General features: G+C 46.7%; 1 protein-coding gene across 2 annotated transcripts in view; it reads right to left on the bottom strand.

Moving 5' to 3' along the window:
- Nucleotides 1–13,438, bottom strand: part of epha5 (EPH receptor A5) — a 108,242-nt gene that overhangs the window by 63,136 nt on the left and 31,668 nt on the right. The window lies entirely within an intron of this gene.

Here is a 13,438-nt window from a genome sequence, read left to right on the forward strand (position 1 = left end):
GAAAACGCTGTAAACATCCTCTTCCTCTTCCTCTGTCCGGCTCCGATCATCTGGAGTTTAATGTTTAAACACTCGCTGGGTTTGTGTCTGTGTGTGAACACAAACACGCGGTGCAATAATAATACTGTGGTAAACAGTCCAGTCAATAGTTTCTTCCTGTTGGTCGGGAGAGAACTGCTCATTGTTCTCTCTCAGACAGGAGACCATGAGAGCACCCTGTTAATATTATATTATATATGATCTACTATCTTATACTAGAGTTTCCGCAACCTCTCAACCTCTAGTTGTAATTAAACCCATAGCTATAATGTGGAAACCCCAGTGGATAATGTAACAAATTTCTGAGTGCATAATATAATAACATTTGCTTTTAATGCTACAACGTAGAACATTTTGGTTCAACTATTACCTAATGAAGCAAGCATAATAATTTTCTCCTTATGTTATAAAGCAAGTATAATAATTTTCTACTTATAAGCCGTTTTCACACACGTCCTCCGCATTTTTGCCGCATTTGGATATCAGGAGATTTGACCCTGAGGGCCCTATTTTAACGGTCTGAAACGCAAGTGAGAAGCGCAAAACGGAAGTAGCTTTGAGGGCAGGGCACTGCCGCTGTTGCTATTATACCGGAGGATAAATTACCCTTGCGCCTGACGCAAATCTAAAAAGGGTTACCCTGAAGTAGCCTAATTACCCGTAGGTGTGGCTTCGAGTCATCATGTAGATTGCGGCAAAGAAAACTTAACACACATGATATGCGGTCCTGTGGCCGCAACTGTGGGTCTATTTAATGATACGCTGCAATACATTAACACACATCGTTTCTTACCAGTATTATATACATCATTGTTATCGACTTGTGTTCCTAATATGCATGTGTCCCCCCGTTAATGTATATTGCCATGAACTGTAATATGCTTTACGTGTTTAGTTTGCGTGTGTTTAAACAGAAGGATGCACACACGTGCGGCTGCATTCATTCATTATTTTTAACACTCACTCACGGTAAAACAATTTTTTCTCATGATCAAATACTCATCAATCCTACAAGTTATGGGCTTGTACACGATGTCTGTGTCAAGAAAATATGTGTTTGCTGTACGGTGTTTGCAGATGCAATTTATTAACGCTGTATCAGCCGTTCTTTCCCAAATAATTTAACCAACGTTATCATTTATGCCAACTCTCATCCTCATCCTCATCGTCATCCGCTTATCCGGGGTCGGGTCGCGGGGGCAGCAGCTCAAGAAGGGGGCCCCAGACTTCCCTTTCCCGGGCCACATTGACCAGCTCTGACGGGGGGATCCCGAGGCATTCCCAGGCCAGTGTTGAGATATAATCTCTCCACCTAGTCCTGGGTCTTCCCCGAGGTCTCCTCCCCACTGGACTTGCCTGAAACACCTCCCAAGGAAGGCGCCCAGTGGGCATCCTGATGCCCGAACCACCTCAGCTGAATCCTTTCTAAGTAAAGGAGCAGCGGCTCTAATCCGAGTTCCTCACGGATGGCTGAGCTTCTCACCCTATCCCTAAGGGAGACGCCAGCCACCCTTCTGAGAAAACTCATCTCGGCGGCTTGTACCCGCGATCTCGTCCTTTCGGTCATCACCCAGCCCTCATGACCATAGGTGAGGATAGGAACGAAGATCGACCGGTAGATCGAGAGCTTTGCCTTGCGGCTCAGCTCTCTTTTCGTTACAACGGTGCGGTAAAGCGAACGCAATACCGCCCCCGCTGCTCCGATTCTCCGGCCAATCTCACGCTCCATAGTACCCTCACTCGCGAACAAGACCCCGAGGTACTTGAACTCCTTCACTTGGGCTAAGGACTCATTTCCTACCCGGAGTAAGCAATCCACCGGTTTCCTGCTAAGAGTCATGGCCTCAGATTTAGCAGTGCTGATCCTCATCCCAGCCGCTTCACACTCGGCCGCCAGCCGATCCAGTGAGTGCTGAAGGTCACAGGCCGATGATCCAATGAGGACCACATCATCTGCAAAAAGCAGTGACGAGATCCTCAGACCACCGAACTGCAACCCCTCCCCACCACGACTACGCCTCGATATCCTGTCCATGTATATCACAAACAGGATTGGTGACAAGGCGCAGCCCTGGCGGAGACCAGCACCCACTGAGAACGAAACTGACTGGCTGCCGAGGACGCGAACACAGCTCTCGCTTTGGGAGTACAAAGATTGGATGGCCCTGAGGATAGACCCCCTTACCCCATACTCCGCAGCACCTCCCACAGTTTCTCCCGGGGGACCCGGTCATACGCCTTCTCCAGATCCACAAAACACATGTAGACCGGATGGGCATACTCCCAGGCCCCCTACAGGATCCTTGCGAGAGTGAAGAGCTGGTCCGTAGTTCCACGTCCGGGGCGAAAACCGCATTGTTCCTCTTCAATCTGAGGTTCGACGATCGGCCGAACCCTCCTTTCCAGCACCTTGGAGTAGACTTTACCATGGAGGCTGAGAAGTGTGATACCCCGGTAATTGGCACACACTCTTTGGTCCCCCTTTTTGAACAGGGGAACCACCACCCCGGTTTGCCACTCCTTTGGCACTGTACCCGACTCCCACGCAATGTTGAATAGGCGTGTCAACCATGACAGCCCCTCAACACCCAGAGCCTTTAGCATTTCTGGCTGGATCTCATCAATCCCTGGGGCTTTGCCACTGCGGAGATGTTTGACTACCTCAGTGACCTCCACCAGGGAAATTGACGACGAAACACCATCAACCTCGAGCTCTGCCTCCAACATAGAGGGCGTGTTATTCGGATTCAGGAGTTCCTCAAAGTGTTCCTTCCAACGTCCGACGACCTCCTCAGTTGAGGTTAACAGAGTCCCATCCTTACTGTACACAGCTTGGATGGTTCCCCGTTTCCCCCTCCTGAGGTGCCGGATAGTCTTCCAGAAACACTTTGGTGCCAACCGAAAGTCCTTCTCCATGGCCTCTCCAAACTTCTCCCACACCCGCTGCTTAGCCTCCGACACGGCAGCCGCTGCAGCCCTTCGAGCCTGTCGGTACCCTGCAACCGAGTCAGGAGTCCTCCAGGATATCATATCCCGGAAGGCCTCCTTCTTCAATCGGACGGCTACCCTGACCACCGGTGTCCACCACGGTGTCCGAGGGTTACCGCCCCTTGAGGAGCCTAAGACCCTGAGGCCACAGCTAGCCACCGCAGCTTCAGCAATGGAGGCTCTGAACACCGCCCACTCCGGCTCAATGCCCCCAACCTCCACAGGAATGCCAGAAAAGCTCCGCCGGAGGTGTGAGTTGAAGATACCTAGGACGGGGGCCTCCTCCAGACGTTCCCAGTTCACCCGCACTACTCGTTTGGGCTTACCAGGTCTATCCGGAAATTTCCCCCATTCCCTGATCCAACTCACAACCAGATGGTGGTCGGTTGACAGTTCCGCCCCTCTCTTTACCCGAGTGTCCAAAACATGCGGCCTCAGATCAGATGACACGATCACGAAATCGATCATCGATCTTCGGCCTAGGGTACTCTGGTACCAGGTACACTTACGAGCACCCTTATGTTCGAACATGGTGTTTGTTATGGATAATCCATGACTAGCACAGAAGTCCAATAACAAACGACAGTACCAGAGCTGAGACTGTGCGTGGAGGTAAGCCCCACCAGATCTAACTGATAGCGCTCCACCTCCCTCACAAGCTCCGGTTCCTTTCCCCACAGCGAGGTGACGTTCCACGTCCCCAGAGCCAGCTTCTGCTGCCCGGGTCTGGTCCGTCGAGACCCCTGACCTTCGCTGCCACCCATGTGGCTGTGCACCCGACCCCAACGGGTCTTCCCACAGGTGGTGGGCCCATGGGATGAAGAGAGGGGGGGTGCCACGTAGTTTGTTCGGGCTGTGCCCGACCGGGCTCCGTGGCAAACCCGGCCACCAGGCGCTCGCCATCGAGCCCTCCGTCTGGGCCTGACTCCAGACGGGGGCCCCGGGCTTCCTCCGGGCCGGGTCACATCTCCTCTTTTTCCGTTATTCATTGGAGTTTTTGAACCATTCTTAGTCTGGCCCCTCACCTGAGACCACCCTTATGCCTACCCTAAAACAACATTTAGTTTTGGAAGGCTGGGATATAGCCTACTTTGCTCGAGTTTATCATTGTTATTATTATTATTTTAACGCATGGCATAGCCTACTACAGTGTTCATTCATGCAGCCCCTATGGAAAAAAAAAACGTTTTTTTTTTCCAGTTCCAACCTGCCATGGTACATCAAAATAGCAACACCAACTGCGCTATCCGCTAGTGCACTTAGACCAGGGCCCCGTTTCCCGATAACGATGGATCCACGCTCGTACGATCATTCTCACGATGGATCTTGCGATCCATCGTAAATTTCTTTGGAGCAATTCTCAAAACTCTTAACATGAACGAGCGTTCACTGCACTCACAACGTTCGTAGGATTGTTACTGTCTACTGACACGATGCTGAAACGGGCTATGTAGGAGGGGGAGACGCAGGAATGTCGCAGGAAAATGGGGTTAAAAAAGCGTTAAAATATCTCCCCATCAAGGCCAACAGCAGAGTAGCCTATACGAAAAGAATAGACTGCAATAATAAGAATGCTAAAGATATTAAAACACAATTGATTAGGCCTAGGCCGATATCAATCCTAATCCTGAATAACCTATGCGTACATTTGTTCATGGCATTTTCCCCCCTGAAATAATTCCATATTACAAAAATGAAAAATAGCTTGTGTGACAACTACATTTATCTTAATGGGCTGATTTCTGAAACATGCTTTGCGCAGCAATGAGAGCCGACTTTATCTTATTCCGGTTTCATTGATTGGCGCGCACTCTCTAGTCTAGAATATTTGTAGACATTAAAAATGCAACGTTCCATTCATTCATTATCATTCAAATGCAGAGGCTAGGCATTGGCACACGGCTATTGCTGAACCGATTAGGAGAGCTTGGTCTAGATCCTGCCAATATTGTTGGGCAGGATGATGCAGGCTATAGCCTAGGTCTTTTTACACTGCGAAGCCGGTTCGGTCGCAGCTTGGCACAACTATGGTCAGGGACGTTCATTACTGTGTAGACACAACCCAATAAATAGTGAACTTCATCACAGCCTCACTGAGGCACTCACATTGCTTAATGCAAACAATCGCAACAAAAAACGCCTGCAGAAATTCTCCAACACCCAGCAGTATTCATGTCTACAGTAGCCTATGTCTGACCAATATTAGGACATTTACACCACGATGGTTGAATTAAAATCAGAGAGAGACAGCAAGTGCAGCTCCAAAGCGACCTCCCACACAAGCGCAATGGAATCATTTGATTTTATTATATGCCTCATGTGACGCGGTGTTTGATCGGTACATTTCAGCTGCGCATGTATTTTTGGAATTTAAAATTGCTGCAATAAATTATGTTGTTGTTGACTTCTAACATGTCTTAATCCATGCTGTTTGAATTTAACATTAGTCTATGAGTGATATAACTATAGTAACCACTGTTTTTGGTTGCAAAATTGCGCCAGCTGGGGATTCCTTGGTATTGGATGTGTTTTAATAAAACACATCCAATACATGGAATGTCCGCTGGTGATGCCACTGAGGCTAACGATGTTCCTAGGATCCTACGAGTACCCCTGGATTCCTCGTTAGCTACGAGCGTTTAAGACGTTTGTTACCAGTAGAATTTTGACATCAGTAGAATCAATGCAGGGTTTAGGGGGCGGGGCTTGCAAGGGACGGTATATGACGTAGGGTCTAAAGGCCAATTTTCACCAGATCCGTCTCAGAAGCTGTACGGCAGCGAAGTGGCTGTGTTCCGTACTGCAATCCACACTAGAAGCAGTCTGGTCACGTTCTTGCTGAGATATGGTCAGCGACGTCAAAGGATAGGACACAGTGTTTTTCCACTTCTATGCACACTACGTTTCAATTTCACCCAAGGCTGAATTGAAAGTACATGTTTTTCAAAATGTTGGTCATCAACGAGGTTGTAAAGTAGTAACTTCGGCCACATCTGTCAAAATAAATGTTTTTTTTTTACGATCTTTCGCGCCGAACTGACAGGGATGTTCTCTGATATTATGAATCTTAAAGACTGTGACAGGGTTCTCAGACTATCTGGTACTTCCACAACAAGTCTCGTAGTGGGGATTATCTTGGCCATGGTTGAGAATGAATTGGGGGAAAGGAACTTTGGCTTTGACTGATCCAGTCCAGATTGAACTGATCCAGTCCAGATTGAACTGCGACATTGAGGAGAAAGGGATTGTTGCCGTATGCAGACTCCCGCTGCCGCTGGCGGAGCAGCTCCTCCGGCGGCGGAGAATATCCCTGGCAGTTCGGCGCGAAAGATCGAAAACACGTCGGAAGAAAAAAACATTTATTTTGACAGATGTACCTGAAGTTACTACTTTAGAACCTCGTTGATGACCAACATTTAGAAAAACATTTTAATTAAGCCTTCGGTGAAATCAAAACATAGGGAGTTACTATTTTCAAATCAGGTAGGCTTTTAGATTAAAATAAGTAATGCTGTCTGTGAGTCTGTAGCAAATCCTACATCGTAATTGTTGTAGTATTCAACTATTAGCAAGGTGCAACTGATTCGCTACTGATACCATAGATAGACTGTATAATATTACCCTGTTAGTGAATTGCATAGCGGCCGATGTGAGCTCATGAATATTCATGAGCAAATCCAAACTGATTGGCTGTAGAAGTGTTCTGAGACACGGCTGCAAATCGGCAGCCTTCAAAAATAGAAGAGGCAAGTATCGTAAACGAAGTGCCGGTTTGGGGACGGTTCTGTGCCATGCCACAACCGTAGCCAGTGGAAAAGACTACATTGGCTTGGAATGTTTCTAAACTGCGGCAAACGTTGGCCTTAAATTGGCCTTAAGTTCGCAAGAAGCGGGATAAGTGCCGCCGCTTTCTTTTGGTTTGACCACAGACAAAATAGAGGCAGATTGGGCAAAACTCATCGCGACTTTATGCGGGAATCTGAATGAAATCCCCATTTTTCAGAAATTCTCGTGCCTATCTATTCATGCCTGCGCCTAGACAATGGGCCATCACAGCGACAATCTTAAATGTTGCTAAAATGATGCATCATATATTCCGTTGCATCCAAAAAATCCGAAGCATCAATCGATGAAAGATTGGAGCATGAGCTAGAGACAAATACAAGAAACGACGAAGAAGAAAGGCTTCACGAACGACTGTGTTACCGGAGAAAGAGAGCGTATTTTTTTGCTTCATTTCACATTCAACAAACACTGGGACAAATATAGTTGATTTCTGTGTTTACCTGAGAAAACAGGGAGTGGAAGGATGGGCCCCTATAATGTTCAATTAACTGTTGTCAATAATAATAATATATATTTTTTATATATACACTGTGACGTCCCGCCCCTTAAACCTCAGCCCGGACGGACCCGAGGTTTGATCCTGGATGGCCATTACTACCGTCACCCACCAGCCGGCGATGGAGAGCACCTGCCGAACCCCAATCAGCGAGATGGGAGACACCTGGCTGGACAGCCAGGAAGAAACTTTGAGGCCACGTTTATACGTAGCAGGGTATTTATAGAAACGAATATTTCCCTCCCTCAAAAAAACGTTTTCGTTTACATCAAAATGCAAAAATACGCCGTCGAGCGCCATTATAACTCGGGGTGTGCCAAATAATCGTCATGACGATGCATCGCGATTCTAATTTTCACGATCTACTGCATCGATTGTTGACGCCAAGAATCGATTATTAATTAAAAAAAATGAATAATTAAAAAAAAAATATATATATATTATATAGTTTTATAAAGCCTATTCACTTTTTGTGGCATCAGTTTGTCCTCTTATGTTTATGAAATTATATTGTTGTTATAATGGCAGCTACTTCCAAAAGGGGAAATGTTTGAATGTTTTCATTTCATTGGTTTAAAGGACCACTGAGGCCATGTAAACGGCACTGATTATCCTTATTTTGTTATTTTAAGTTTTATAGATCCTTAGCACTTCTTGTCAGTGCATCCAGTAATAGTCGTTTCAATAAATACAGCTATGTATGAATTGAGTTGCTTTGAGTTATCAATTGAACACACTATCCAGATCATACACAGCCAGTCAGCCACTGGTAATGGCTTAATTTTTTTTTAACAGTGTTCAGTGAAAATTCGCAATGCATCGCAATAATTCAAGTATCGCGATGCATCGTGATAAAATCGCATCGTGGCATGTGAATCGTGATACGAATCGAATCGTGACTTCTTTGGCAATACCCACCCCTAATTATAACTATTTCAAACCTATGGGCGGCAGTGTAGGGAGAAGGATAAAGCCATGCAAGCCAATCAGAATCCTCAGAATCAACAGCAACTAATAACACGAGCGTCTTCCTGTAACAAACAAACTGTAAACATAGGGCGCTCATATGACGTTAAGCATTTCCTGGCGCATTATGTGACGCTTCAGAACCTAAAACCCAATTTCTCCCCGTTGACACGACAACACATAACTGGCGTTTTCAGAAATCTCCACTTTGGCCGGATTTTTTAAAAATGATTGTTTTCTGTGATAAAAACTGCGTTTTCGTGTAAATGAGAGGCCAAACCGTGTGGAAATATCTGCGTTTTTCCTTCGTGTAAACGGGGCCTAAAAGACACTAGGGAGCAGACAAGGGGGAGAGACGAGTGACGACAAGGAAAGACTCGAGCCAGCACTACACTAGAGTTCCTCGGAGATCCTAGGTGTAGTCCAACGTATATGATTGCAAACCCTGCATAATAAATGTCTTTGATCCTGATAGTCTAAGAATATCAGGATTTACAGGTTTGCATGAAAGCAGCTAGTGTGTGAGCATTTCATTACATTACAAAATGAGTCAATTTATGGGTAACAGGGGTAATTGTTCAGTGGAAAGTGTGGTATACTATGCATGCAAATCAATTATTCAACTTTAACTGTTATTCAGGGCTCAATGTGCATTGACATTTAAAAAATGCATGGCTACTACTATTGGTTAGTTTTAAAATAGTAATAATAATAATAATAATAATGCATTTTATTTATAAAAGCGCCTTTCAGGTCACTCAAGGACACTGTACATCACACACAATAAAACACACAATGAAATATACAAAAAACGTGATAAAATAGACATAGAAAGAACAACATAATAAGTTAAAATACATAGGGCAGAATGGCAGGAAGCATGGAGGTTAGAGAGAGTAGGCAGTCCGAAACAGGTGGGTTTTTAGTTGTGCTTTGAAAATGGGGAGAGAGTCACAGTTTCGGAGGTCGGGTGTTAGAGAGTTCCAGAGCTGGGGAGCAGAGCGACTGAAGGCTCTGCCCCCCATAGTGCTACGGCGGGCAGGGGGCACAGAGAGGTGGATGGAGGAGGAGGATCGAAGGGAACGGGTGGGGATGTTAATGTGCAGGAGATCAGAGAGGTAGGGAGGGGCGAGGTTGTGGATGGCCATGAATGTAAACACAAGGAGTTTGTAGTTAATGCGGTGGGTTACGGGGAGCCAGTGGAGCTGCTGGAGGACAGGGGTGATGTGATGGTATGAGGGGGTCTTTGTGATGATGCGGGCGGCAGAGTTTTGGACCAGTTGTAGTTTGCGGAGGGACTTGTGGGGGAGGCCGAAGAGGAGAGAATTGCAGTAGTCCAGACGGGAGGTGACGAGGCTGTGAACAAGGATGGCGGTGGTGTGGGGGGTGAGGGAGGGGCGGAGTCTGTTGATGTTGCGGAGATGGAAATATGCAGTGCGGGTAATGGTGTTGATGTGAGAATGGAAGGAAAGTGTGCTATCGAGGATGACACCCAAGCTCTTAACCTGAGGGGAGGGGGAAACTGAGGAGCTGTCGATGGTGAGAGAGAAGGTATTGACTTTCGCTAGTGTGGATGAGTAATAACAAACAGCTGAATATTTTGTAAATTTAAAGAAGCACCTTAGTGAAATAAACTCAGTGTAAAAACAGCTAAGGCAGCAACATACCTAACTATAGTGAAATAAAGCACGCTCTTGTGTGTGGGCAAGATCGCAGATTGTACATTGGCTTACATTTTTGACCAGTCATTGTCACATTTTGTTCACTGAGCTATCGTTCAATCATTGGTTCAATCATTGGACAAAAAGGTCCACACGCTGTCTCTTTAAGATCGTGCGACTTGTTTTTTGATATTCCGGTCGGCGCGATGTTGGAATTTTTTTATATGATAAAATCAAATTTATCTCGCGTTACGTTGTCGACGAGAGAAATAATTTTTAGCTCAATTTCTTACGTCTTACCTGGGAGAGTTTGTCAACGGCGGGGCCGTTAAAACAGTCAGAACGGGGGAGGGGGGGATATCAGTGTCGCAAGACATTGCGGGATGCGGAAGGAGGTGAGTATTATTCTAAAATAGATAAAGCCAGTGCTTAATTTGTCAAGTGGGAGCTCCCGGAGCGCTGAGGACGAGTAGAAAAAAAGCGGCGGGGGGGGATGGGCGGGGGCTCTGGTGGGCGCTTTCGAACAACCCACACTTATTTAGTCAACATCGCAAGAAATTAGCCTACTAAAGCCTCGTGAATGGGGATGTACCCAGAAAAAATAGTAAACATATGTTAGGTTGGAGAGACACACAGCCACACGTTATAAAGTTTACCGTTGTTTACTAACAGTTGAGGAATAATGTCATGCACTCGCAGGTGCGTCATTGAGTCATTGTATTCTCAACACAACAAAATACACCAAGTCCTTGAAAATGGATCTCCGTCGCATCAAAAGATGAAAACAAATAGATAGGCTACCTCATAGATTATAGTAGGCCTAGTTAGAACAACAATCTGGCATGACAACTTGGCCACGTTAACAAATAGATACATATTATTAACCAGGACAATACCAGAATACCACAAAAACCATAATAATAATAAAGTTCATTTTGGCCTTCTTGCCCCTCTTCTCCGCAGCCACTTTCGCTAACTCCTCGCAGATTTATCACACATCACTCAACCGACTCGTGTCACTCCAAGTCCAACCTCTCTTGCTGCACATCTGAACAAAACACACACATGCACACAGTATTAGCCCCTCACACACACACACACACACACACACACACACACACACACACACACACACACACACACACACACACACACACACACACACACACACACACACACACACACACACACACACACACACTCCAGATCCAGCTGGCGGAGCGCACGTCAGAGCTTCCAGAGCGCGCTCCCCCTTGCTCCCCCTCAAATTAAGCACTGGATAAAGCGTAGTCTACAGACATAACGTCTCAGCTTGGTGAGTGTGTCAACAGCGGGGCTGTTATCTTGATATTGCCGTTGTCTTGCAACATCTGTGTCCACGCGTTGTGGTGGCCCAGCCGCTGAGCAGTGCCCCACATGGCCACGTGGTGGCCACAAAGGCAGGCAAAGGCAGCCAAGGGGTGTGGTTCTGGATGGGAGGTACTACTCAGCTTACCCTGCACAGGTGCGCTGAGTTAGCCCTGCAATCAGAGGGCATTTTTAACTCCACCAGAACAGGCTGAAGACAGACTGGCTGGAGGAGCGTGTGGAGACCAGAGACACGTTAGGCCAGTCTCGTGGTAAGAGGCCTGTGGCCAACCCTCTTGATCACTCCAAAACTAACCAAGGAAGTTACGTTCAAGTGGACCGAAGAGCTGTTGTGTCGGTGTGTGTGTATTGTGTCGTGCTGGATCCCGACCGGAGGCCTGCAGATCAAGAGGAACCCCAACGACTCGAAGAGGAACCCCAACGACTCGAAGAGGAACCCCAAGTCGAAAAGGGGCGAAGAGGTCAGTGGCAGGGACCATAGACCCCACTAACCTTGGACTATCTTTCTCTCTCTCTCTCTGGCCCCACCCCAGGAAGAGCCAGGAAGGGCACCCTGACGACAGCCGCCAACCCGGTGAAGATTTGAGTTGCCTTTTGCCCCCTCCCTTTTCCCCTGCACCTGTTTATAAATAAATGACTTAAAGATCCTATGCCATGCTATTTATGGATGCTTTAATATAGGTATTAGTTGGCTACAAACACAGTATTCAAAGACGTCCCCGAAATTCAGCCGTGGTGCAGAGTTACAGCCACTCCAAACCAGTCGCACATTGAGCTTCCCCCAAACGCGCTGTTTCGGTGGGCGTGTCAAGGCAGGTCAAGGAGGGGGGTGGGGGTGTGGCCCTGAGCAGCTTGTAGCCACAGTACAATGCGCTCTGGTTACGGTGGACGTGTCAAGGCAGGTCAAGGAGGGGGGTGGGGGTGTGGCCCTGAGCAGCTTGTAGCCACAGTACCATGCGCTCGCCGCTCTGTTGACGGTGGATGTATCGCAATGGCTCGTAGAAACCCATATTATACATAGATATCTATATAATATAATATATGATGTATATTATCACCTGGCCCTGCATGCGCTCTGTTTACGGTGGATGTATCGCAATGGCTCTTATAAACCCATATTATACATATCTATATCATATAATCTATAATATATATTATCACCTGGCCCTGAGCAGCTTTTAGCCACGGTACCATGCGCTCTGTTTACGGTGGATGTATCGCAAAGGCTCTTAGAAACCCATTTTATACATAGATATCTATATCATAATATATATTATCACGGCCAAAAGCTGTGTGAGCCTCCAGACGATCAAACGACCGCGTCTTCTTCAGATTGATGTGGAAGTGGAAGAACCAGAGACGTCGGAGAACCCGACGAAGTCCTTTGCGATTCATTATATCGTCTGCACACAGGTTTTGGCCATGATAATATGTATTATTTGATATAGATATCTATGTATTATATGATATTATTTAGATGTAGAGCCCCAGGACTGTAACGCTGCTGGAGTTGTTATTAGGATCTAAACAACGCGTCGGACTCTCGTCTCTGGTATTTCTACAACGAGACTCGTAGTGGGGGTTATCTCAGCCATGGTTGAGAATGAATTGGGGGAAAGGAACTTTGGCTTTGACTCCCTGAAGTACATGAACCACGACATGGAGGAGAAGGGGATTGTTGGCCGCGAATGTATCCCGCTTGAGCCCTGCTTCCCGCCGCCTCGGCAGCGGTCAGCGCTAATCACTGCCTCCTGAAGCGGTGGTCCATCGGCAGCGAGGCTCCGGCGGGAGACGACCGCGGTCAACAATCCCTTTCTCCTCCATGTTGTGGTTCATGCCTACTTCAGGGAGTCAAAGCCAATGTTTCTTTCCCCCAATTCATTCTCAACCATGGCTGAGATAACCCCCACTACGAGTCTCGTTGTAGAAATACCAGAGACGAGAGTCCGACGTGTTATGCGCCATCACACCAACAGCAGAACGGTTATCCAAATAACAAGGAAGTGTACAACACTTGCGTTACAGTCCTGGAGATCTATATCTAAATAATATCATATAATACATAGATATCTAT

The sequence above is a fragment of the Gadus morhua genome, chromosome 19, assembly GCF_902167405.1.
Source record: "Gadus morhua chromosome 19, gadMor3.0, whole genome shotgun sequence".
Classification (NCBI taxonomy): Eukaryota; Metazoa; Chordata; class Actinopteri; order Gadiformes; family Gadidae; genus Gadus; species Gadus morhua.